Here is a 23,091-nt window from a genome sequence, read left to right as displayed (position 1 = left end):
CAACAAAGTTTCAGTTTGAGTTTTGATTTTTCATTTTGTTTTTGCAAATTACTGGAAAAGAAAACTTCATGGAAAATATAGAAAATAATTATACCATGTAAATTAACTAAGTCTCTCCAATATAAACCTTAGGTGATTAACAGTGAAGTACATATCATCTGGGTTTACACGTTGGACACTAAAATATAAAGTTTATGTTTTCTCCAGTAGCATCTGGACATGAGTCAGTTTTCTTCATTGGGTTTACAACCAAACAGAAATCTTATAGTGTGACAGTAAATAGCCTTGACTGTCTGTCATTAGGGTAATTCATCTAATCAACATTCATTCCCAGGTCATGTGGTACTTGAAAGTGCTCATTGAAATTTGAATTAGGACACTTATTAGGATCCCAGAGAATCAGTGGCATGATGTTAGAATGCATTACCTCAGTAATATCGCAATGCATCAAAAATATCACATACAGACTTTCTGAAAATGACTCCATAGAGAAGCAGTATGTTCTGAGTTCTCCAGCTGATTGTTAATCAACAGAGATTCTTTGTTAACCATCTTTTGTCTTTCTGTTTTCTTCCTATTGATCCCATGACTCTTGTAATTAATACATTTTCTTTTAGCTAAGATATTTTGATTCTTATATTTAAGACATTTAAAAAGTATTCACAATATTTAAAACACTTACTCCAGCTTTATTTGGAATAATATGAAATTATAAACCACAAAAATGTCCATCAGTAGGAGAATGACTGAGTAAATCAGGGAAAAATAATACAATGATATACTAAATAGTTATCTCAATAGGTAAATTGAGATGTATGGACTAAAAGTGTACATGATATGTTCTATTAAAAAAACTTACAAATCAATGTGTTTAATATGCCCTTTCCTCTTTCTAAAAGTTACACAGCTATGAATCACGTGTATGCATAAACACAGAGAAAAAAAATACTAGGTTGAAGAAGACAAAGGGACTTTTACTTCAGAGTCTACATAAATTAAAAAAAAATTTTTGTAATGTTTATTTATTTTTGAGAGAGACAGAGACAGAATGCAAGTGGGTTAGAGGCAGAGAGAGAGGAAGACACAGAATCCAAAGCAAGCTCCAGGCTCCGAGCTGTCAGCATAGAGCTCGATGCAGGGCTCAAACCCACAAGCTGGGAGATCATGACCTGAGCTGAAGTCAAATGCTCAACTGACTGAGCCACCCAGGCACCTCAGAGTCTACATAAATTTTTAAGTCTATGAGTGATTTATACTTTCTATGATGTGTATTTTTCTCTATTTTTCAAATGAAGCATACTACTATTAATTCAGGGGGCATATGCAAATAACTTTGCCAACTACTGTAAAACCAAAAATCTGTTGGGGAGTTTAAAATCTCAGCCTTAGGACTCCTTTGACTCCCAAATCAAAAGAAATTTGTGTTTCCTATTCAGTTTCTAGTCCAATATAGGGGGCCTTGTGATTTTAAAAACTCTACTATAAAAACAGTGAATTACCCTGCCATCTTATATCACTAAATGATGTCCTGTTTATTCCTGACTAGAGCTCTGGTTTTTCTTTTTCTGTTTGTTTATTGATGTATTGATTTATTGATTTATTTGAAAGGAAAAAGGAGAGAGAATGTGAGGAGGAGTGTGTGAGCAGGGCAAAAGGGAGGGGCCAAGGGAGAGATAAAGAGAGAGAGAAATCTTAAGCAGGCTCCATGCTTAATGTGGAGTCCCATGCAGGGCTCCATCCCATGACCCTGGGATCATGACCTGAGTCAAAATCAAGAGGCAGTCACTTAACCGACTGAGCCATATAGGTGCCCCTAGATGTCTGATTTTTTTCTTTTAATTATTTGAGGGTATGTTCTTTCTCTTCAATGTCTGAAGGGTTTTCGTTTTCGTTTTTTTTTTTTTTAAGTACTTCCTACATTAAAGCAACTGAGGCAAATTAGTCCATCCTATCTTGATGCTAGGGAACTATTGTGAAAAGGTATGGAAGAAATGACTTCAGATTTCTTTTTAATACTGACCCATTAACAAAATAAAATATGTTCTTTACATTTTACTTTGCTAGCAATGCTGACAGATGGATGTTGCAACATGTATTTGTCATGTACTTTGGAGATAATCACATACTTTCAAGTACAGCTTTCTCCAGTAAAGAAAATGTTTCAGAAAATTAAGCCTTCTTATATTTATTTTCATATCTCCATTGAGGAACTACTGTGTTCTTAACATCCAAATTCTGTTTTATAGACTACTTTCTATGCATAAAAGTGGCACCAAAAAAGGTATTCTAACAATTGGGGTGAAAAATATGGTAGCTTTAGTTAGTGTCAAAATATCCATACCTCAAAACCTTGACCTCTAATAACCATGTTTTAGAGCATGGTGCAAGTATGTGGCTGTGAAGCAATAATTTCCTATAGGTTGTGTTCAATGATCCGTAATAGGGATATGATATGTGATATTTAATAAACAGATACAACTGATAAGAGTATAATTGTTATGTTAATTATAATTTTGTTTAGTTTCAAGGATCAAGACCTGGCTGCAGGTCACCATTCCTAACATAATGAGAATAATTTATATTCTATAAGGGTTATCTGTGCAGAGCAAAATGTTCTAGAGCCTTCTCATGCCTACTGAAATATGTGCCTTGGACTTATTTCAGAAAATTTTATGAAAATATTATTTAGGGCAAGACCAATATCTTTGAAAATCACTTTCTTTTCTTCAAATAGAAATCAAAATAGTTCTTGATGACAAGAAGACCACACGGAAATGGTATATACCAGAGGGGACTTCTCAAATCATAACAGTGTTTGTTTTACCAATAAATAGATTAGTTGAAGAAACTGAAGTAAGTCACTGCAGGTAAAACTGATTGTCTAAGTTGTGATCAATTCAGTCTCCAACAAATCACTCCCTGAATATTATTTATAATACTGTTTAAGTCCTCTGTGCTGTTCATTATATATTTCTGGCTCTCTCTTTTGGGGCATGCGATAAAACTGTGCTTCTCGATCTTCTTTGAAGTTAGACTTGGCCAAGTAACTTGCTTTGGCCAATGAAATCTAAGCAGATGTTTTAAAGGCCAGGCTGAGATTTCCCTCAAAACTTTTCTACTGTCAAGTGGAATTGCTTCAGGATGAAGTTTTTGTCATCCTATGTCTAAGTAACCACAATGGGTCCAACTCCCTGCTGGTCCATATTAGATGGGTAATGTGCATGAGAAAGAAACTTCTGACATGATAAAATTTGAGGTGGTGTTTTTAATCACCAAAGCATAATCTAGTCTGTCCTGACTGGATGGACCAAATAAAACACCTTCCTTTCAATTCTAACACCCATCTCTCTATTTCTAATTTCTTTTCATGAACAACATCTGCCTAGGTCACATCCAAGAAGACAGTATCCTTTGTGAATCTGTATGTTTAAAACAACACTGGGATACAGCCAACTCTAATTTTATTCTTAAGTAGGATGAGGATGATAGATGGCAAAACATATATAAAAATTGTTCACTAGATGACATATTGTATCCCGAAGAAAACAGACACCACATACTTTCATTTTATACTCTCCTAAAATACAAACACAGTCCTATCATCCCGTCTCTTTCTATTTATGTTCATGAATACATTCCTGGCAAAATTACAAAATACAACTTTCATATTTCTTAAAAAATCTACCTCTGGGAAAAACACATAAAAACCAGAAAGAACAAAATCTAGATTTTGAAAATGCCATTTCCACCTTTAACATTTGCAAAGCAGTTACCAGCTTCCCTTAGACTTAAGACCGTTAGAGTCTAATGTTGAATCAACTGCCGAAGCATTTTGCTGTCAGCTTCAAGAAGGTAATAAAGCATTGAGGAAGAACACCCAGCTCAGCCGCAGTCAGCTCTGCGTTGGTTAATGTTTTTGAGACCAAAGAGAAAGTTTATATGGAGCCAGAAAACCTTTATGATATCCTGCATTACCTTACCATTTCCCTTTTACTGAATGATTTCCCAACTGCTGTGGAGTAAAATTCAGTTTTGGACATTTCAGATCCTTTCTGTGTTTCATGTAAGAAAATGTTTATTGTCCATAAGCCAGTTTTCAAAATGTAATTAATCTCAAAACAAAATATATACTTTGATCCTAATTATTGCATCTTCACTTAATGAGTCACAAAATCCTCTACAATGCACAGTAGATGCTTTTGAAAATAAAAGGAACAGTATTTTCTCAAAATGGTGTTTATGCTTCCATGAGTCTTCCTTGTTTTTCTTCAGACATCATGAACCCTGATCAGTCACATAGGGTCTAGAAGGCACATTTCGATCTACTAATGAATGTTTGGGAATAGTTCTGGCATGGAATGAAAATGTTTTCTTAACTGTATTTAAAATTGCTCCTGTACAACGTGGGCTAGCCTACCCGTAGTTTGTAACTTTGGATTTGTTAATGTGCAAGTTAATAAGGAATATGTTCTTTTGCAGGCTGATTTATAAGAACCAGGTAGAAGAATGCAATAGAAAAATCTAAAACAGATTAAAGAGTTTAAATTATGAATACCAGACAAAGCTTCTCTCAAGTTTTATGTTTAATATAATTCCTCATATGGGGGCGCCTGGGTGGCTCAGTCAGTTAAGTGTCCGACTTTGGCTCAGGTCATGATCTTGAAGTTCGCTTGTTGGAGCCCCGTGTCGGGCTCTGTGCTGACAGCCTGCTTCAGATTCTGTGTCTCCTTCTCTCTCTGCCCCTCCCTCACTTGTGCTCTGTCTCTGTCTCTCAAAAATAAATAAATGTAAAAAAAGAATAAAAATATATAATTCCTCATATGTTAGGAGAGTAAAAGCCAATTAATTTGATTTAGTAAAAAAAATGAGGAGAGGTATAGAGATGTCTTTGACAACTTGGAAACTCTTTTGTCCATACTCTGATCTTTAACTACATGAGATACTAGGATGTAGGAAACTCATTTTAGGAATCTAAAAAGCAATATGGAATTTAAATAGTGAAGTCATTATTAACAGTTAATAGATTTAATTACTTAATAAGTTTATATCAGACATACATTTCTAACCACATGATAATAACGTAATTGTGATGACAGCTTCAACAGTAAGTTCATATTCCACCATAAATTTTCATTGAAAATATAATCAAAAGGAAAATGACTTAGATCAAGGCAATCATCACTTCCCCAATAGTCTCTAGAGAAATAAAGAATAACTTTACAAACAAAATCTTGTGTCAATTTTAAACACAATTATAGAAATACTAAGGCTGGTCATATTTAAAAAAACCCACAGGATTGTACTTCTAAGCTTTCACCCCCCAGTTATGTACATTCCTATGCAGGCAATATCCTAGTTTCTTCCAGTCTAGGGATTGAACCTGTGACAAAGTCCATATTTTCCAAAGCCTCCAAATACCGCTGCTAATTTAGGACATAGCCTTCAAATATGAACATTCCCTACTCTGAAACTTTAGCCATAGACTCTATAAATGACACTCCCTTACTTTTTCTATTATTCCTATAACTCCCATCAGGTTATATGTCAAAACTGAAACACTGTCATAAAAAGTTCTCTTTCTCTTTCCTTTCTCTTTCTTTTTCTTTCTCTTTCTTTTTTTCTTTCTTTTTTTCTTTCTTTCTTTCTTTCTTTCTTTCTTTCTTTCTTTCTTTCTTTCTTTCTTTCTTTCTTTCTTTCTTTCTTTCTTTCTTTCTTTCTTTCTTTCTTTCTTTCTTTCTTTCTTTCTTATTCCTTTTTTAGTGGATTCCAGGCTGGCAAATTTCTTCATACTAATACAGTTTTTTTCTTAACTGGAGCAGGATCTACATTAAACATAGAATAACACACCCTGCCTTCTCTCCCATAAACACTGTCTTGCAATCTCCACTAACACAGAGTTGAACTGAATTTCAATGGACCTTGGCTAGTTAAAACCAAATAAAAGATAGTGAAAGGATCATTTGATGATGGGTATGACAAAACAATAGCCTGATATTTGAAAATGGATATAGTTTGTTTTACTGAATTAAGACAACTAAGTAAAGCAACATGTCGAGGAATCAGTAATGGATATTAAAATAAGTTGCATTCTTTATTGTTGAACATTATCCAAAGTATAGCTCCCATCTCTCATTTCCTTCCCTTCCTCACATCTTCCTTGATAGCTCCTCTGTCGTAATGAGTCAAAAAGAATGTAAATCTGAGGAGGAAAAAAAATTCTTTCTCTGCTTAAGCTTTATTAAGACTTTATTTATAATCCTTGGTCTTCTCTAGTCTTTATTCAAGATTCTTCAGCAATTGATGTGCAGGTAATTTGCATGTAGCACTTCAGTAACATTGACAGATGCCAAGTAGTCCTTGGTACCCAATAAGAAGGGAAAAACCTCATTCATCTTATTAAGTTCCTGGATTTACGGTATGTATTTACAGAAAACCCAGGGTAAGGACAATGTTCCTTGGACTTAGTTTCTGTGAAAATAGTCTACTGAGGAAACAATGACAACCTTAAACTTTGAAATAACTTTTACAGGTAGAAGTAAATCACTCACTTTTTCTTTATAACATTATATTCCTTGTAGGCTCAATGGTTTGCTTATTCTTAGCAGTATGAAAAAATAGGTATGTTAGTGGAGATTTGCCTTTCACATACCTTTAAAAATTGTAGTATCTTTATTAAGGTATAATTTATGCAACATAAAATTCACCAATTGTAAGTATAAAAGTTGAAGATTCTTATTAAACTTATATAAATGTGCAGCCACCACCCAAAAGTTTCTTTCACTCCCATTTGCTATCAATCTTGCTCCTATTACCAGCTTCAGGCAACTGCTGACCTCCTTTATGTCTCCATGAATCTACCTTTTCTAGAAATTTCATATAAACAAAAACATACACTGTGTTTTCCTTTGTGTCTGACTTCTTTCACTTAGTATGTTTTTGAGGTTCATCCATGTTGCTGTGTGTAAAAGGAGTCCATTCCTCTTTACTAGTAAATAAAATTCCATTGCATGAATATATCACACTTTATATATTCATTCACTAGTTGATAAACATCAAGATTGGTTTCAGATTGGGGTTACTGCAAATAATGCTGCTAGGAAAATCCATATACATAACTCAGGTAGATAACTAGAACAGGAATTGCTGAGTCATATGGTACGTACATGTTTAACTTTTCAGAAATTGCCAAAGGGTTTTCCAAAGTAGTTATACCATTTTGTATTCCCACTAGAAGGAATGTATTCTAGATTCTATGTTCCTAGATGTTCCTAGATTCTTTACATTATCACCAACAGTTGGTACTTTCAATGTTAAGGATTATAGCCACTTTACTTGGTGTAAAAAGTGGCACCTTAGTTTTAATTTGCATTTCCCTAGTGACTAATGATATTAAGCATTTTCTCAGATGGTTATTATTAGTCTTTCCTATATATTCTTTGGACTAAGAATATACAAATAGACATCAACATATTTTGACCAATTTTTAATTATCTTCTTATTGAATTGTAAAAGTTCCTCTGCATATAGTCCTTTATCAGACATATGACTTATAAATATCTTAGCCAAGTGTATGTCTTATCTTTTCATTTTCCTAATTATGTCTTTTGAAAGATGAAGTTTTTCATTTAGATGCAATCTAATTTATCCATTTTTTTGTTTTATGAAATTTGCTTTGGGGGACATAACTGAGACAATTTGGCAAATCTAAGGTTACCATATTTTCTCATTTTTAGTTTTATATTTTAGCTCTTATATTTAGATTTATAATACATTTGGAATTGATATTTGTATATAGTGTGAGGTATGCATCTAAATGATTTTTTCTTTTCTTTCCTTTTTTTTTTTTTTGCATATGAGTATTCAATTGTCTTAGCACTATTTCTTGAAAAAAACTATTCTTTTGCCATTGGATTGTCTTTGCACCCTTGCCAAAAAAAATCAATAAATCTAAGGGCTTATTTCTGGCTTCTCTATTGCTACATACTTTTAATTAGAATTTTTCCAAAGCATTTGTAATAGATAGAACAGACACAGAAACATAGTGAATTGATATTCAGTGCCTACTTATAGACAGTTCTCAAATTACCATTTTATCACTGTTCATACCATTTTTTTTTCTCTTAGGATGCCACTTTTTTTCTTTCTTATCTACCAACTTTATTTAATCCCATTTCTCCATCATTGGAAAACATGACAATCTATTAAGAAGTAGTGAACCGGAAAATAAGTTTTGGAAAAGGTAAAGGTACAAGCCAGAAAAGTCAAGAAACTTTAGACATCAAGGGCCCAGGTAGTCTGCCCCCCATGACAGAGGTCATTGCCACAGAGTCCTTGCCCTTATTAGCAAGTTCTCATAGCAAGGATCATTTTCATATGATCCATTTGCATATTCTTAAATGACAAATAATATCAACATGGGACCTGTGGCTTTTCTATCAGCAGGAACACAAATAAGATTTTGGTTCTCAATTTATTACTTTTATACCCATATTCTTCATTGTTTCCTTACAGTATCGTTTCAAAGAGGTATTACCTTCATTGTGTTTCACCTGTGGCCATCGCAAAACACAGTATCCCATAAAATCCCAAGAAGATTTATTTTTTTAAAAAACTGAGCCCTGTAGGGCTGCCTGGGTGGGTCAGTCAGTTAAGCGTCTGACTCCAGCTCAGGTCATGATCTTGCAGTTTGTGAGTTCAAGCCTAGCGTCAGGCTCTGCACTGACAGCTCAGACCCTGGAGCCTGCATCGAGTTCTCTCTCTCTCTCTCTCTCTCTCTCTCTCTCTGCCCCTCCCTGCTCATGTTCTGTCTCTCTTGCTCTCAAAAATAAATAAAACATAAAAAAAAAACCCCAAAACCAAAAACAAGATTGACCCCTGGAATAAACAGCATTAGTCTTTCCTTGCTAAAACACCAGGGTTGCCTTTAAAATAAGTCAGTTTGCTCTTGTAACTTATGAACTAATATGCCTTATAAATATGCCTTGTTAACTGATTAATGAAATGCTTATAATTTCCAATTGTAAATTAAACTGAGGTAGAGAAATAGATAAACTAATCTATTTGAAATGTACTTCTTATTGCATTAAAAAAGGCCTTGATCTGGGCTTGGATATTAATAAAATTTCAGGGAATTTGGGGAGATTTTTTTCCCGAAGCACTGATTCATACTCTCAATTAGCCTTTATGACTTGTTCTCCCCCCTACCCTCAACATATTCACTCAAAACTGATTTTTTTTTACTCATTTTTTTTACAATGATGTAATCAGCAGGTGATCACTTCAGGAAGAAAACCAATGTCTTTATTCAGGCTCTTTTCATTTTTCTCAGGCTGTTAACAATGGCTAATTGTGATCATATATGGCTTATCAAATCACTATGGATGTTAGTGATTGGATTTCATCAATGCTGCTCCTTGTTACACCTATTTTCTTTTTTTTTTCTTGTTCACATTTTAAAAACAATTTTCCTTAAGAATTTTAGTACCTATCCATCTTTGTTATTTAATTCTTAATTTTAAGATCAAGTTTAAGTTTTTGCTTCTGGTAATTTAAAATTACTACATAAAAATACTTACCTTAGTCTGTGTTGTTGTTGCTTATGTTTTTATATTTACAACCTCATTTTGGAAGATTTAAAAATGTATCTTTGGAACTTACTTACTCCTGTGATTTTGTATTTTTTATGTAGGCTAAGCTGAACATTTACTTATATTAAAGTAGTGTCAGGAAATTGGCAGTGTTTGGTCAAATTATGGGTGCTCATAGTAAAGCAGCAGTTACAGAGAGCAAAGGAAGGCTGGAGAATACAAATGAACTCACTTAACCAAATCTTGACACTTTTCAAACAGATAAAATGCCCACAGCATTTACAGTATTTCCAGTTAAAAAAAAAAAAAAAAAAAAAGATCTTAATGAATTCCTGATGTCCTTTTTTCCTTATTGTTAGTCCACAAACCAGATGGAGCAGTTGAATTGAGGGTCATAAATAATTTTCCAGAGAATGAAGATGCATGAAGCTTGATATCAGCATATTCTGAAGTCAATAGGTTAGAGCCAAATAACAAGCACAAAGGAGACACTGACCAGAGCTAGAGTGTCTGAAAAATTGGTTCTATGAACCCTTACTTGAAAGCATGCTAAACTGGTCATGCCCTGCCCTTGGTACGGGAGCTAGGATGATGCAACTTACAAACAGAATCTTACAGAGGTCTTATTTTGCCACAATAGCTTCCAGAACATTCTATAGTACAGCACAAATGTTTCCGGATTCTCTGCGGAGCTTTATTTCCCGTTCAAAATTTACAACACCAAACAACATCTGGATTATATTTCAGTCTGAGCAATGGGCAGAGGGGAACCCAGACCCCATTGAGAGTAAGGATAACTGTTTCTGGCTGGCCTGGGAAATCAAAGGGAGACTCTCGATTTTAAGTAGAACTCTTCAGGGTCCTTTGGAAAAGCAACATGAAGGACATTATCATATTTGTTTTATCCAGCATTGTATGTCCTGTGTCTAGCCTAGAGCCTATCCTATAGAATGTATGTAAGAGATGTTTTTGAACAAAAGATTGAGCAGACTGACTAGATTCCTTCTCCATTCAAAGCAACCTTCCTCCTTTGTGCAACACATAGTATACTGAGTGCATAAAAATGGAAAACTTTGTGATGTGTTGGTGATAACGAGAAGAGGGTGGCATTCCTGTCATTACAGGGTTACCAAGGTGGGTGGAAGTTTGAGCTATGTTACCATTCAAGTGATATCCAAATTCTCAAAATGAACTTAGAATCCTTCAAAACAATCTTACAGGTTCGACAGATCCCTCTGAAGCAGGGACAAATCCTAAATATAGCTGTATGGACGTACAAGATAATGGGTCCCTCCTTCCTATTAGGAACAGTCTGACTGGAAGTTAAGGACTGTCCAGCCAAAAAAAAAAAAAAAAGTTTTGATACAGATGCAGTCTCACAGACATCCTGAGATTTACCCTAGATAGCTGGGAACCAGACAAGCATTCTCAATTTTCCTATGATTACTACACATTTTTCTTTGGCAAATCTTAGAATAATGTCACAATTGAGCAAAAGCAGCACAGTGAGAATGCTGGTTTATGTTTCCAACACTTCAGACCTAATACTCACAAAGAACAAAGTCTGTATTCCACAAAGAAAAAGTGACTGTTCTATTAAACTACATTGATATATAATATAGAGTAACTAGAAACAGAAACATTTAACGAGATTTTTATATTCCAAATCTACTTGGGACTGCAGATAATCCTCTTCAAGTTAGCTGTCAAATTAACTTTTTATATTTTATATAAGAAAGATCGTTAAGAGATAATTGGGATCTTGCCTAGAATCCATGGCTGATAAAAGTAGACTTGAACATGATATCTGGTGAAAATGGAAAACATTTAGAAATGCCAAGACTAAAAGGATGACTACATAATCAATTATTTTATTATAATGTGCAATAGCCTAATAGAAGGAAGTATTAATAACTATTAACAAAGTTCTGTGTTAAATAAATATCACACTTTTTATTTCTAATATATTAATTCAGGTATTGTTTGTAGTTTGACAAATCACTATAATAAAATGGGATGCAGATTATTATGTGACATTTTATTACAACTCAATAAAGACTATGGGGTTTAATTTCATTGCTGAGTTGACTTTGGGTGCCATTTTGATCACTCGTGACTATGGGGTTTGGAGTACATGAACAACTAAGGGGTCTATAAGTCACCTACTGGGATTCCAAATGAGGCAACAGATGCAGAATAATTTAGGCACTAATGCTGTCCTGCCCACTTAAGCCCCCCATAGGTGATGTAGGCTGAAATTTAGAAAGCTCACATAAGATTAAGATATTTAAATATTAAGAAAGAAATGTAGCAGAATATATTACTTGGTCAGAGAGTAGATATCAAAGAATAAGAATTAGGCAAGACCACGTTGGATGTTGGTATTCCATCTAGCCCAAAAGTAGTTATAGAAGAAGGCTTTCTGAGAAGAGGTGTTCCATACACCTCGTCTATGACATCACAAAAATACCTGCCCTAGCTTCAAAGAGGGTGTGTTTTTAGCCTGCTCAGTAGAATGGAGTGTCTAGAGAGACTCTATTGTGTATGAGGTTGCCTGTGTTCTTCCTTACTTGCCTATCTGCTCCATTGGCTTGGGGGCAACATTCTAAGGCACTATTTCCCTGGTTACAGCATCTCTTCTCATCCAGCAGGTATAGCGCACATGAACCACCATTAGTTTTTGTTGTTGTCGTTGTTGTTTTCCCATAACAAAATCAGAAAAGTTGAGGAAGTTAGAGTCAGGTAGTCAGCTTATAAATTCAAACCAAATGCATTAACAAGTAGGAAAACTGTATTAATGTCAGGCAAATTTGCAATGCAGGTCAAGTAGTCAGTGTGAAAGTGTTGCATTATTTTCCAGGCACTTCATTGAAAGTATGGTGAGACAGTAAAGCATAGTGGGAAGGACATGAAACTTAGGATCAGACAGATTTGGATTCAAATTCTAGATCCACTGGTTATGTGACCTTGAATAAGTTACCTGGTCATTCTGAGCTTCCAGTTTTTTTTATTTAGAAAAAAAATCAGAATACAAAATAAAAATTAAAATATAGTAAGATTTCATAGCATTTTTGTGAAGGTTGAATCAATAAGTATATGTAAGTGGAATATCATAAGCCCTTATTTTTAAAGTGCAACTGGGGCGCCTGGGTGCGCAGTCGGTTAAGCGTCCGACTTCAGCCAGGTCACGATCTCGCGGTCCGTGAGTTCGAGCCCCGCGTCGGGCTCTGGGCTGATGGCTCAGAGCCTGGAGCCTGTTTCCGATTCTGTGTCTCCCTCTCTCTCTGCCCCTCCCCTGTTCATGCTCTGTCTCTCTCTGTCCCAAAAATAAATAAACGTTGAAAAAAATATAAAGTGCAACTATTATTATATTTACTTTAATTTTTGTTGAAATTATAATTTTTCCAAGTTTATAGTTAGCTTTACATATTTTTGAAGTATGCCCTATTTTAAATGACAAAACGTCAGATAGTATTATGAAAAATACACATATATACATATATTTTTATACATTATATATATGCAAAAATGAATAATACTTTATTATAGAAATATATGCTATTTTTGAAATGACATCAGAATAAGTGAAGCATTCTAGTGACACCATGAAAAAAAAAACTATTACAAGCATGTTATTTGCAAAAACAACCAGTCATTTAAATTATCTATGATCTCTGATACTTTTGAAAGTTTTCAGTGGTAAATTGTAAGATCATTCTGAGTAGATACATGTAGTATCTGAAAGTGGAAACTCCATCCCAACAAGGTGTGTGCTTCTTGGAATAATATCCTTTGAAATTGTTTCATAGAGTGAACTTTTAAAATTATTTTGAAAAAAAAATAAGGTAAGGAAGCCTATTTAATTTCTGGACATATTTTCGTATATATTAAGCTTTTCTACCTACAGTGTACTTAAACAGTGAGTCCATAGTGGCATTTACAGAGACATTAATTAAACTCATTCTTACTTTTTTGATGCAATGAACTTCATGCAACATTGTGAATTTTCTGTTTTGTTTTAGCTTGCAAAAGTTTACAATTAAATTTTATACGTAGTGCGATAGTTTTCTTTAGGTAATTTTTTCTATTAGTGGAAAGAAGATAAAATTAATTAAGCATTGTTCTTTGTATATGAATTAAAGCTTATTATATTTCCAAGTTTAATATAAAGTGCTTCAAGTAATTTTTGAATAGCAAAGTGTGTGTATCAATAAATATGTGCATGCTATATCAGGCTATGTAAGTGAAGCAAAAGTTATTCACTGACCTATCAGTGGATACATACTGCATTTATTTCTTCTAGTAGTGGTGATACTATCCAGCTGGAACATCTAAAGTATTTAGCCCTCTTTCCTGACATAGTTGCCAAATAATTTGCCTGAGTTATAGGACAATTTGAGACCACACCACAAAAAGTAGGAATCATAAGGTCTATGAGTGATCATACTTTGAACATAGAATCTGCTATTGACTGAGCTCAACAAATCAATGGAATGGGGCTCTGTGAAGTGTTTGACAACAATAGGGAGAATATTTGTATTTTGTGCTAGTGAATATAGGATTTGGATAAATCATTTTCTCCAAATAAAACAAAACTGGCCTGGATAACATAGTTCATAGACATTTACAAGGTTCTTATAAAATGTCTCAGCCTGGAGTTTGAAGAACTAGAAGAATTTTCACAGATTTTTTTTTTAAGTTACAGAGCAGTTAAAACCTGATACTTCTAAGTCCTTAAGAAATCATATGAAGGAAGAATTATGAGTAAAATCATTCAGTAGGCCATCTTATCCTTTGATGATTTATATTTATTTTAGACATGAGAACATGATTGTCTATTAAGTATATTATGGAGAATGCCATTGTCCTTCAAGAAAAACTGGAGCCTGAATTACTGCATTTATCCTTGATGCCCAGAGAACTACTATTCAGAACAGGATCCAAAAAGAGAAAATTAGAAGAGCTGAATATCTTTGTGGAAAAAACTAAGAGGCATAGTTATGTGCACAATAAAAGTGGGAGAAATTGCTATCAAGAACTCCAAATGAGGGTATATTTCTATGAAAGAACAACATCTCCTTGTATACAGCCAGGTTTCATCAGCAGCTGCCATTAGCTAACTTTACCTAGACATTTATATAATAGAAACCCACATCCAAGTGCTCATCTTTTCTCAGTTATTGGAAGGTAAAATCAAATGAGCAAACTACCGAATGTGCTAAGTTTCCACAGTAATAAAGCTTACATCACGCAAGGTTGTTGAAAAAGAAAAAAACTCCCCAAGTTATGTCATTAGGAATTTAATTTATACACTGTAACATTCACCACTGGAAGCTCTTTTTCTAGTTTCATTTATGTTTTTCCACTCTGCCAAACCCAACCCAAATACTTTTGCACACACTATGTTTTCAAAGAAAAACAAATAGTGTAAGTAAAACAGACATACACTGCTGCCACTAACAGTTAAAATTTATAGTATTTGTAGACAGATCACAAACTGAAATCTTACGATATTTCCCCTCTTTGTATTCTAGGAAACATTTTTAACACTATTTACAGAAATTACAATAATTTGAAGCGCTACACATAGATCTTCATTTGTACTCATAGTCCATATGTATCTTTTTCTTTGTAATGCTTCACACACTTTCAGAAAGCAAGGCAAGACATTCAATATCGCTAAATCTAGTCTAATGCTCAAAATCGTATTGCAAGCCAAATTATGGAAAGAGCCTAAATGTCCATCAACTGATGAATGGATAAAGAAGACGTGGTTCATATATACAATGGAATACTACTTGGCAATGAGAAAGAATGAAATCATGCTATTTGCAGCAATGTGGATGGAACTGGAAGGTATTATGCTGAGTGAAATAAGGCAGAGAAGGACAAATATCATATGTTTTCACTCATATGTGGATCTTGAGAAACTTAACAGAAGACCATGGGGGAAGGGAAGGGGAAAAATAGTTACAAACAGAGAGGGAGGGGGGCAAATTATAAAAGACTCTTAAATACAGAGAACAAACTGAGGGTTGATGACGGGGAGGGGAAAATGGGTGATGGGCATTGAGGAGGGCACTTTTTGGGATGAGCACTGAGTGTTGTAGGTAAGTGATGAACCACAGGAATCTACCCCCAACACCAAGAGCACACTGTATACACTGTGTGTTAGCCAATTTGACAATAAACTATATTTTTAAGAAATTTATTGTGGAACATGAGAAAATCCTAGAGACTAGAACTGAGGGGTCATGTGCAATGCTGCTCTGAATCCTTCAGAATGATCCACAACAAATGCCTCTAACACTACAGCAGAAGATATTTATGTGTTGTGTATAAGTCACCTTGCTCTCTACCTTGGAGGCTTTCTAATGAAAACACATTAACCCTAAAGACAATCAGTAAAGTAAGCTGTTTGAATTTTTAAGTTGTGAATTCACATCAGGCTAGCTAGGCTAAATGATGCCTTCCTTCACAGAGGCTATTAGTAAGCATAGAACTCTTATTAAATTCTAAAACTATTACTTTGAGAAAAGAATGACAACCTACACTACATCTACAAATTTGTTAATTTTTTTTCCCATTGTTGAACATGTCATTTGACTGGTAACTAATGTAGGTAACGTTTTATAAAAGAAATATTACTCCACTGCTTTCTCTCTTATTTGCACTGATTTTTTCTTGATATGGTTTATGCTAGTAAAAGTAAGGTTTCTCTAATTTTCTTGATTTGTTAAGAAAATAGGCAAGAGAAATGGCTATAACTCTGGCTATTTTTTCTATTAGGGTTTATATGAAAAAAGTTCTTTTTTATTTTATTTTACACATTTAATTTTATTTTTTTATTTAAATCCAAGTTAGTCAACATACAGTATAATAATGATTTCAGGAATAGAATTAATTATTCATCACTTACATATAACACCCAGTGCTCATCCCAACTGAAAAAAGTTATTTAATAAGTGAATAGAGGCAGGTATGATATGATAAGTAATGGACAACTTTCTTTTATTGACTGATTGATTTTATTTTTGACCAAAGACAAGTATTACACAGGAAATATTTTGGATTTGAAGACTGGGGAATGGTTTTGGATACCTTGTTACCAAAAGGGAAATGGCTGTTTATAAGTGATCCCATTTTATTCCCATTCAAGCAGTATCTTTAATGCAGAAATTAAATGTGTTTATGCTCTCTGTCTTTGAGGCACTTACGAATGACGGCAGCGTGGCTATCTCCTTTCAGAAGATAAAATATCAGAAGCACTTTCATGTAGCAGATCATTTTGGAACCAGGCAATTGTAAGTCACCTTCAGATTTCAATGGAAATAAATATCTGACTTTGAAACAGTCTTCTTTTTTCCTTGAGATAGAAGTAAATATAGAAGTACTTTACCTGTTGCCAATCAGCTGAAAGTATCTTAACGTGGGTTTACTTCAAAAATCTTTTCATGAGCTAAAAGATTAGCTAAAAGGTTCTCTGGATAGTCTCCAGCTATTTGAAATAGCATAACCAGTTTTTAACACAACTTTGAAATAGTCCTTTTAAGACAAATTCTATACGCAAGCACATGCTTTTCCAGCTTGATTCTTGGATGTTGAAAACACAACTATCGTTAGAGATCTTTAAAAATTCCTGTGATTATGATGGTAGAAAGTTTTGTAGTCTACCGGACATCTCACTTCTTCCCACTCCTATTCTTCTCAAGCTCTTGAATAATGAGATGGCTGGATTGCATCAAATGATGTCAGATTTTATTCTTTTTCTCATAAGGCTATTTGTTCACTACTTTTCATCTTAATTTGCCTTATTGATAAGTTTATTATTAGGTTTCTGACATTCAATGAACATTTGTCAAGCTGTAATTAAGCTCCCAGTAGTGTGGTCATCATCCAGAACACAGAGCATATTAGCTCCAAATGAGTATTTTCTGAGCATAAGATGTATCTGGGCTACTAACGTTTTTGTCTTCCAGTTCTGATCTCTGAATTCCTTATGGGACGTGTCAGCAGCAGCTAGCTAGCCCCTTTCACCGTTCCCTTACCATATGTTTTCTGTTTGGGGGAAAAAATGTAGATTAAGTTCTCAAATTGATCCATTGGACACAGCACCATATGATTGTTGGCTGGCTGATTTTGCAGACCTGTGCTGCTTCTCTCTCAATTTCTACATTTTGGTCATTTCGATCTGCTACAGATTCGAAGGGTCAAATTTAGCCTCAGTTACTGCAGTGGCACTTAACCCAGGTGCTCAGCATTTGTAACTTGGGGACACTGGAAGTCCATGTAGAGGATCAGGAAGTTTTATGAACTCAAATTCATGGAGGCCACAAACCATCATACTGTTAGCAATGGTCTGTTGTTGTTGCTGTTATTATTATTATTGCCATCATTGTTGTTATTAATACACTGTTGCAGATCTTTTGAAATACACTTAAGAATTATTTGACCTCACATTACCTCTTGTTACTTAATATGTTAATAAAAAGCCCATAGATTACCATATCGCAAATGTGCTTTTTATGGTTCTGATAATTGCATTTCAGTGTAATTTGTTTTATTCTGTAGTCCTAGGTATTTTATATGGGGAATTTAGCAACTTTTTCTGAGAAGACACTTGTGGGTTTCACCAGCTGGCCAAAGCGTTCCACGGCATAGAAGGGTAAAACCACCTGAGTTAGAAGGTCATTTAACAGAAAATATTGGAGACAGACTCATGAGGATTTCTCTTTGCTGTCAAGAAAAATAGTGTTGACAAATGTACATCAAAAGCCTACCAGCCCGATATTTTCTTCATGTACAGAAGACTGAAATTACAAAGTTATACCCACAAAATTCCAAACTTAAATGAAACATAAGTGACTAAAAGCCTGAAAACCAAGGAGACTGGAGTATAGTACCTCCCTTTATCTGTGGGGGATCCATTCTAAGACCCCTCGTGGATATCTGAAACCACAGGTAGTACTAAACCCTATACACACACACACACACACACACACACACACTATATACACTATATATAATATACACTATATACATATATATACACACACACTATATACACTATATATATATACTATAGTGTAGTGTGTATGTATATATATATATATAGTATATGTATATAGTGTATATAGTGTGTATATATATACATATACACTATGTTTTTGCTATACATACATACCTCTGATAAAATTTAACATAAATAATGCACAGTAAGAAGAGATTAAAACAATAGCTAATAATAAAATAGAACAATTATAACAATATGTTATAATAAAAGTGACATGAATTTGGTCTCTGTCTCTCCCAAAATATCTTACTGTACTATCTTCACTGTTCCTGTGATGATGTGAGGTGACAACATGCCTACGTGAAGAGGTGAAGTGAGGTGAATGACACAGGCATTATGATGCAGCGTTAGGCTGCTAGTGACATGACAAAGTGTTGGAAAGAGGCTCATCTGCTTTCAGACCATGGCTGACCACAGGTACCAGAAACCACAGATAAGGGGGGAATGCTGTATTGAAGAAAGTTTGCTGAAATGATGAACTATGAGTTCTTTCCTGGAGAAAGACAGAAGTGGAGAAACGAGAAGGCTAAAGGATTTGGAAGAAATGAGGACTTTGCATTTATTGTTGAAAAAATGTTTATTTTGGTGGTGCCTGGGAGGCTCAGTTGGTTGAGCATCCGACTTCTGCTCAGGTTATGCTCTCACGGTTCGTGAGTTCAAGCTCTGTGTGGGGGCTCTGTGCTGACAGTTCAGAGCCTGGAAATTGTTTCAGATTCTGTGTCTCCCTCTCTCTCTGACCCTCCCTCTCTTTCTCTCTCTCAAATAAATAAATACTTTTTTAAATGTTTATTTATTTGAGAGAGAGAGAAAGAGCATGTGTGCATGAGTGGGGAAGGGGCAGAGAGAGAGAGGGGGACAGAGGATCCCAAGCAGGCTCTGTACTGACGGCACAGAGCCCAACGCGGGGCTCAAACTCACAAACCATGAGATCATGACCGGAGCCCAAGTGAGATCATGATCTGAGCCAAAGCCAGATACTTGGCCGACTGAACCACCCAAGCACCCCATCAGATGAAGATCTCAATATCCTCATAGAAATAGTCACAGGGCAGGTAAGCCAAGAAGCTCTACGGAAGGTTTTGCTGTGGAGGAGTTACAGATCCAGATGTGACTGTGACTGTTCGGCTAAAGTGGTGAAGTGAAGGGGACAAAGATCTAGGGTCCTGCATGAGTCATCCATGTGGAGAATGAGTCACACAAGGTGACCAAAGTGTTGGAGTGGAGGTAAATGTCCTCGGACATGGGAAAAGGGGAGAGGGAGTATAGCCCAATGGCATGGACTTCAAAGGGATAGTTTTTAAAAGACAATAGGGTAATAAAAATTTTATTTTCCAGGAAACATTCTGATATGAAAATTCACTGCACATCGGGAAGGATCAAAGAGGCATGGAGAAGCATAGTGGGTGGTTTTTAAAGGCCCTGGAAAGGTCAGCTAAGGGGATCCTTTCTTTTAAGTATGGCTACCTGGGCTCAGAAAGGGAGGAAAAGAGAGAAAACAGTGTGAGCTCCACCTTCCAGAGAATCCTTACATAAAAGGCCACGAGTGATCCTGTGGTTTCTGAAGAAAAAAATACGTCTCACATTTTCAAAATCTAGATTTTCTGAGATACAACAGGGGTAACAGAATGGCAAGAATATTGAAGAGAATATTATCATAAATGTCCTGAAACTTTCAAATGTCATGTGTCATGAGTCAAAATTATTTACAAATGTCATGAACAGTTCTAACAAATCCACAAATTTCCCATTAAGTATTTTCTTTCATAAGAGATCAGCTTCACACTATGTCTATTTGTGCAAAGTATTCTATAATTTACTTTCTTTAGTTGGAGGCGCAATCAGTTTTGGCAGCACTTTTTATAACTAACCAGGGAACACTTACAACTTGGAGACAAATATGTTATAGGTCTGGGAGACCTGTTTTGCCTAAAGGAAAGAGGGTGAAAAAAATACCTTCTAGTGGCCCCCAAGCCTCTAGTAGAGTTTGGTCCCTGTCTTCCTAGCCTAGGAAGAAGAGCTAAATGTTGGCAACTTTCACTCAGCTCTCAGAAACATTTTAACAGTCTTAATACTCATTGGGCACCTACGAATGCCCTTATATTTATGCTTATAGTTTAAAATGCTTGTATTTCTTGCATATCATTGCAATCATAAGATCAATAGAATCATATCTTATAATTTTTTTGTAATCTGCATCAACCTCTTACCGAGTGCTAAAAACATAGAACTCATTAAACCACCGACTGATTAAAAGTTACAAAGTTGCAGGTTAGAAAAGCAAGGCTCATGCTTGCTTTGTATGGCCAGGACCTGCACCTCTTGGCTTACATTGGAGCTCCTGTTCTCTGGTAAGGGGCTGCCTATCAAAGCTATCCAAATGCACATAGGCACCCCATTATTCCCAGCAAGGTTTTCCATTGCCTAATTAATTCAAGCCTACTCTTTCAAGATCGCCCAGTGAGTAGCCCTATTGAATCTGAATGACTTAAGAAGCTGGCTCTCTCAGCAAGTAGTTTTATGAACTGAGTGTGAACTAGAAGCAGTGATAAAATATTACCTGTCCTTATTGCTCTATTTATACAAAAGCTGTTATTTTGAAATGGGCGGTTCCTGTCTAAATACCATTCACATAGAACCAGGTTTTAAATCAGGCAGATTTGTCCAAGAGGCCAGACATGTTAGATGGGAGAAGGGCAGTGAAATGATGAGACAGAAACTGGTACTAAAATACGCACAGACTCCTTCCCCCTGTCCCACCCCCACACTAAGGGTTAAGGGTTGATTCTTTTCAAAATGTTCAATTGTTGTGATGCTTGGTATGAATTGAATTCTTTTTTTTTTAATGTTTATCTATTTTTTGAGAGAGAGAGAGAGACAGAGACAGAGCACAAGCAGGGGAGGGGTAGAGAGAGAGGGAGACACAGAATCTGAAGCAGGCTCCAGGCTCTGAGCTGCCAGCACAGAGCCTGACGTGGGGCTCGAACCCGCAAACTGCAAGATCATGACCTGAGCTGAAGTCTAGCACTTAACCGACTGAGCCACCCAAGCACCCTGAGTTGAATTCTTGAAAAGCAAATTGATGTTTCCTCATATGACGACGATGCCAACAAGGCTTCTGTTAGCTCACGATCTATATCTGGATCATCTCCAGATTCAGAGCCAAACACCCTGCCTGGTGAATGCTATATACTTATTGATCCAATCCTCCAGATAAGTTTCAAAAGACTTCTCTGAGATGATATTAATATATTTTTTCTCTTACTCTCCCCTTTATGATATATTGGCAATTTGTCTTCTTGTCTCAAACAGAAAAATCATAAGTACTTGGAAAATTACCTGTCTTTCCTGGTGGCTTTATTATGTCTCTCACTGTTAATGTCAGATATAGTAAACCCGAGACTACAACCATTTACAGATCTAGAACAGTCTGAAGCCCCTCAGGAGTAGGCTCTCATGTAGAAAGTAAATCAGTTAAAAAAAAAAAAAAGGTAGAATAAGTAACCCAGACCTATAGAATTTAGCTTCACATAAAGACATTTGAGAAGTAAGGAAAAACCTGTCTTAAATCTGGAAGTTGAGAAGCACTTTTGAAAACTCAAAACCAAATCCATTTCAATCTTACTGCCTGTTGAACAAGGCCTTTTTCATCTGAAATCCCACTCAGTCACTGACCTTGCATCTTATGATTGTTTTCCCCTCTTGTCCTACTTTTAGATCATTAAAAAAAAGTAATGTTTATTTATATTTTAGAGACAGAGTGTGTGTGTGTGTGTGTGTGTGTGTGTGTGTGTGTGTGTGTGAGCAGGAGAGGGGCAGAGAGAGGAGGAGACGTGGAATCTGAAACAAGCTCCAGGCTCTGAGCTGTCAGCACAGAGCCTGGCTCAGGGCTCAAACCCATGAGCCATGAGGTCATGACCTGAGCTGAAGTTGGATGCTTAACCAACTGAGCCATGCAGGCACCCCCTAGGTCATTTTTAAATAAACTTCATTGAAGTATAATTTACATGCAATAAATGACATCCAATTAAAATGTATAATTCGGGGGGTGCCTGACTGGCTCAGTTGGTTAACCATCTAACTCTTGACTGCAGCTCAAGTCATGATCCTAGGGTCATAGGATTGAGCCCCACATCGGGGTTCCAATGTAGGCTCCATGCTGAATGTGGAGCCTGCTTAAGATTCTCTTTTTTCCTTGGGGCGCCTGGGTGGCTCACTTGGTTAAGCGTCCGACTTTGGCTCACGTCATGATCTTGCGGTTCATAAGTTTGAGCCCCCCATCAGGCTCTGTGCTGGCAGCTCAGGGCCTGGAGCCTGCTTCAGATTCTGTGTCTCCCTCTCTCTCTACCCCTCCCCTGCTCATGCTCTGTCTCTCTCTCTCAAAAATGAATAAACTTAAAAAAACATTAAAGAAAAAAGATTCTCTTTCTCCTC

The 23,091-nt window shown here is 35.7% G+C and overlaps 1 long non-coding RNA gene across 1 annotated transcript; it reads left to right on the top strand.

Annotated features, from left to right (window-relative positions):
* Positions 1–19,554: 19,554 nt before the first annotated feature.
* On the top strand, positions 19,555–20,329 carry LOC123383102. Its single transcript, XR_006592468.1, has 2 exons — positions 19,555–19,884; positions 19,996–20,329. It is a non-coding gene; the product is annotated as an uncharacterized LOC123383102 (long non-coding RNA).
* Positions 20,330–23,091: the final 2,762 nt, after the last annotated feature.

Source organism: Felis catus, chromosome F2, assembly GCF_018350175.1.
Source record: "Felis catus isolate Fca126 chromosome F2, F.catus_Fca126_mat1.0, whole genome shotgun sequence".
Taxonomy (NCBI): domain Eukaryota; kingdom Metazoa; phylum Chordata; class Mammalia; order Carnivora; family Felidae; genus Felis; species Felis catus.
The sequence above is the reverse complement of the archived record's forward strand: the minus strand, read 5'-3'. Positions and strand labels throughout refer to the sequence as shown.